Source organism: Dipodomys ordii, unplaced genomic scaffold, assembly GCF_000151885.1.
Source record: "Dipodomys ordii isolate 6190 unplaced genomic scaffold, Dord_2.0 Scaffold129, whole genome shotgun sequence".
NCBI classification, from domain to species: Eukaryota; Metazoa; Chordata; class Mammalia; order Rodentia; family Heteromyidae; genus Dipodomys; species Dipodomys ordii.
In genome coordinates, this window is record NW_012267345.1 from 2,200,453 (window position 1) to 2,205,524 (window position 5,072).

At 52.3% G+C, this 5,072-nt stretch overlaps 1 protein-coding gene across 1 annotated transcript in view; it reads right to left on the reverse strand.

Moving 5' to 3' along the window:
* The window catches only part of Zbtb46 (zinc finger and BTB domain containing 46), a 34,676-nt gene that overhangs the window by 4,607 nt on the left and 24,997 nt on the right, over window positions 1-5,072 (reverse strand). The window lies entirely within an intron of this gene.

Sequence of the window (5,072 nt, forward strand, 5' to 3'; positions counted from 1 at the left end):
TTGGAGATAGGAGTCTCACGGTCTCTCCTGCCCAGGCTGGCTTTGAACCGCGATCCTCAGATCTCAGCCTCCTGAGTAGCTAAGATTACAGGCGTGAGCCACCAGCGCCCAGCAAAACTCGTATTATTCAAACCATGGTTTTAACCACACTTCCTCTCAACGTCTGGGTCTAGCGTAAAGTATTAGAAGACTATGTCTGAACATTTAAACCATCTCCACTTCTGGACTGCCGGACACAGTGCATTGCTGACGCCCCTCGCCACCTTGCCAGAACCTGCCCCTGCCCTTATGCCCAGCTCCTGTGGCCAGCCCCAGTGTCTCAGGGCTGCCAGGATCCCAGGGAGGCTGGGCCTGCCCAGGTGCTCATGCTGGGTACCCAGGTAGTGAGGGTGAGGGGCACATGGCGAGCAGGGCACTCACCGCAGGAGAAAAGTAACACAAGCCGTCTGCACCTGACATCTCCCAAGAGGGATGACCTGTAGCCAGACAGCAGCAGCTCACATCTACCATTCTAGTGACTCAGGAGGCTGAGATCCAAGGACCAAGGTTCAAAGCCAGCCGAGGCAGACAGATCTAAACCTCCGATCTTCAAATAACTAGTAAAAAGCCAGAACTGGAGGCATGACGCAAAGGTTAAAGGGTCCACTGTGAGTGAAAAAAAAGCCAAGTGAGAGCTCAAGGCCCTGAGTCTAAGCCCAGTACCAGCCAAAAACAGACAGACAGACACAAGGGGGGATCCAGGCTCTTCCGTGGTCTGCTTTGCGGTCTGCCTCAGCCCACACCAGACAGCCAAGTGTCCCCTTCCTTGCTCTGCTACCTCTTCCACCGCAGACACCCTGCTCAACCCATGCTTCCCGGGTTTCAAGCTATCAGACCTAAAATGAGCTTTTACATTACCTTCTTTTTTTTTCCCGTGTTGGTCTTGGCCTTCAACTCTGGGCCTGGGCACTAGCCCTCAGCTCTTCAGCTCAAGGCCAGCGCTCTAGCACATGAGCCACAGCGCCACTTCCAGTTTTCTGGTGGTTTATTGGAGATAAGAGTCTCACAGACTTTCCTGCCCACACTGGCTTCAAACCTGGATTATCAGATCTCAGCTTCCTGAGTAGCTAGGATTACAGGTATAAACCACCAGTGCCCAGTTTTTAAAAACAATTTTTGTTGGTGGTGCACACCTGTAATCTTAGGTTGGAAAATACTGGGGTTGGGGAATCATGAACTAGAGGCCACTCTGGGCTCCATAGCAAAACTGTCTCCAAACAAACAAGCAGACCTGGGTCTGCCACTGTTAGAGCAGCACCAATGCCAGTTCACCTCCTAAACACTGAGTCTTACAAACCCACATGAGGACAGGGGGCCAGCAGCTCACACCTACAATCCTGCCTATTAAGAAGCTGAGGCCTAGCTGGATGCCAGTGCCCACGCCTATCATCCCAGCTGCTCAAGAGGCTGAGATCTGAGGATCCCGGTTCAAAGCCAGCCCGAGCAGGAATGGCCATGAGACTCTTAGTTCCAATGAACCACTCAGAAAACCAGACGTGGCGCTGTGGCTCAAGTGGTAGAGGGCTAGCTTTGAGCTGAAGAGCTGAGGGGCAGCGCCCAGGCCCAGAGTTCAGGCCCCACGACAAAAAACAAAAAAAGCTGAGATTTGAGGATCGCAGTTGGAAGCCAACCCAGGCAGACAAATCCAAGACTCCTATCTCCTATTAACCAGCAAAAAGCTAGAACCAGAGGAATGGCTCAGTGGAGGAGCACTAGCCACAGATGAAAAGGTCAAGCAAAAGAATGAGGTCGTGGGCTAGGTATGTGGCTCAGTGGTAGAGTGCTTGCCTAGCACACAGGAAGCCCTGGATTCGATTCCTCAGTACCACATACACAGAAAAAGCCAGAAGTGGTGCTGTGGCTCAAGTGGTAGAGTGCTAGCCTTAAGCTAAAGAAGCTTAGGGACAGCGCCCAGGCCCTGAGTTCAAGCTCCAGTACTGGCAAAAAAAACCCCAAAATAACAACAAAAAAACCTATGAGGTCTTGAGTTCAAGTCCTAGTACTGGCATAAAACAATCCACAAAAAAGAGTAATTCACATAAACTGAAAAATACACAGGATCATGAAGCTTAAACAGGTGGTCTCATGGTGGGCCCTAAAATCTGGATGCGGTGTTGTTTGGACGAACTAGGCAAGCTTAATGGATCCCCGAGGAGCAGGCTGCAGGCCCTCTGGACCTGGCTGTGAGGACGGCACCCAGCAGCTCCACGTGGGCAGGAGCACCGCCCCACCAGGGACCCATCCCCGGAGCTCACAGCTCGTCCTCGGTCCCTCAGACAGCAGCGCTGCAGGTTCGCCTCCCTCCAGGACTGCTGGTGCCATGTGCTGGAGTGGCGCCTGCTGGACACAGAGGTGTCTGCACACCCCCCACAGCCAAGAGCCTCTCTCCACTTCCGGGGTGGGAGTGGAGAACCCTTGGTCCCTGCTCTAACTTCCCAGGCAGGTGCCAGTAGCCAGGGCAGTCCCTATGTTAAAGTGATTCGGATTTAAACCCGCTGACCCCTACACACCTAATGAAGTCGGCTTGCGTCCTGCCCTCTCCCCATAGGCTGGGCCAAGGCTGAGTAATGTTGGAATCAACCCCTCCCCTCTTCCCCTCCCCTACAAACTGGCCTCAAACTTAGCATTCTCTTGCTTCAGTCTCATGTGTGCCATGTCTAGTCCTTCGATTTCTTTTTCATTATGCTGCTGAGAATGAACAGTGGGCCTGGGCTGGGCAAGGACATGCCCAGAGATCTCGGGGGAGAGGGGGCTGGCCGCCACCCGAGCTTCCAGAAGCACTGGAGACAGCGGTAATGTGGACCCCTTGCGCGCTCTTACTCTCAAATCCAGAGCCAAGTACAGACGCCCAGTGAACAAGGGGGCTGCACCCTTCGAGCCAAAACACACTGGGTGTGCCCAGCCTACCAGACGCGGCAGCTGAGCAGCACGGCGGCAGCGCTGGCTGTCCACCCAGGAGCTCGTGGCTGGCGGAGCTGGGACTGCAGCCGCCGGCCAGCAGCGAGGCCCAGCACAGGATGGAAGTCTGAACTTTTGTTTGGGCCAGTACTGGGATTTGAACGCAGGCTCACACATTTGCTAGGCAGGCACTCTACCCCACGAGCCCTGCCCAGCTTAGAATTTGATCCTATGTATGCGGCTGTCAGGCAGGGGTACGCCACCACGTCTAGCTTTCACTGGCTGAGGTAAGGGCCCATGAGCTTTTGCCCTGACTGCCCTCAGCCCTCCATCCCAGCCACTGTGAGGGAGGAGAGGGCGTCAGGTGTGAGGTGCCACACAGTCGGGGAGCCATAAAGTCCCAGCCCAGCTACGTCGTGCAGCCAGCCGGGACCGCTGTGTGACGCGTCATGGATCCTCACGCTACGTTTGTAGATCTTATTTTGTGTTATTTACTTTTTTGTGGTGCTGGGAAAAAAATGACACCTTTTACTTTGTATCAAATTATTTCTTCTATTCCAGGTTTGTTGAAATGTTTTTTTTTTTATCACAAATGCTACTAATTTTCAAGAATGTTTTCTGTATTGGGGTAAAAGGTGTTTTTTGGGTTTTTTTTGGGTCTGGTTGTGGGGCCTGAACTCTGGGCCTGGGCGCTGTCCCTCAGCTCTTCAGCTCAAGGCTAGCTAGCGCTCTACCACTTGAGCCACAGCGCCACTTCTGGCTTTCTCTGCTTATGTGGTGCTGAGGAATCGAACCCAGGGCCTCATGCATGCAAGGCAAGCACTCTACCACTGAGCCTCCTTCCCAGCCCTAAAAGGTTGTTTTTTTTCCCCCTCCTTTAGTCTGCTGCTGTGATGTTCAAATGTCCGGCTGACCTCGTGTTCCAGACACATTTGCACCTGCCTGAGATAAGGGCCATGCTTCTCCCTGCGGAGCCCAGCGCCTAGAGCTCTCCTTCCTGGGAGGCCCGGTAGGGGTAGGGACCAGACAGGCAAGGTGCCTGCTTAGTCCCTGAGCAGCTCTGATAGTGGCTGACCCTCTTTATCCCATTAATGTTCTAAGAATTCACTAGTAAAGCCAGAGGGCTGAGGGTCCGTGGGAAGCTTTCAGGTCTTCAGTAAACCAGAGCCTGTGGACTTCTCTTCCTCTCTGCTCCCGTTTTCCCCTTCTCTCCAGCTCAACCGATCTACTGGCATAAGGCTATCAACCATATTCTCTTAGTATCTTTCCAATATTTGTAGGATCTGTAGTAATGACTTTTCTACACCTTTGATCGGTAAATGGTGCTTTCCTCTTGGTCACTTTTGACCATTTGTCAGTTTTATTGTCAACACACAAGCCTTTGGCACTGTTCGTTTTCTTTTGTCAGTCTTGGGTCTGAACTCTGGGCCTGGGCACTGTCCCTCAGCTCTTCAGCTCAAGGCGAGCGCTCTACCACTTGAGCCACAGCGCCACTTCCAGTTTTCTGAGTGGTTTACTGGAGATAAGAGTCTCATGGTCATAGGAAGGGGAAACAAAGGAGAAGGCAACAATGCTTGATAAGAAATGTACTCATTATCTTGTGCATGTAACTGTAACCCCTCTGTATGATATTTTCACAATTAAAAACAAAAAAAAGAGTCTCACAGTCTTTCCTGCCCTAGATTTGAACCTCGATCCTCAGATCTCAGTTTCCTGAGTAGCTAGGATTACAGGCGTGAGCCACCGGTACCCAGCTTCCCTAACTTTTATTGCCTGGGCTGGCCTCAAACATCAATCCTCCCAATCTCTGCCTCCCAAGAAGCTGGGATTGCAGGTATGAGCCACTGAATCAAACACTTTCTTCTTTGTACAGGAACTTTAGACCTACCTTCCTTCCTTCCTTCCTTTCTCTCTCTCTCTCTCTTTCTTTCTTTCTGTCATGGGCTTGAACTCTGGGCCTGGGCGCTGTCCCTCAGCTCTTCAGCTCAAGGTGAGCGCTCTACCACTTGAGCCACAGCGCCACTTCCGGTTTTCTAGTGGTTTATTGGAGATAGGAGTCTCACGGTCTCTCCTGCCCGGGCTGGCTTTGAACCGCTATCCTCAGATCTCAGCCTCCTGAGTAGCTAGGATGACAG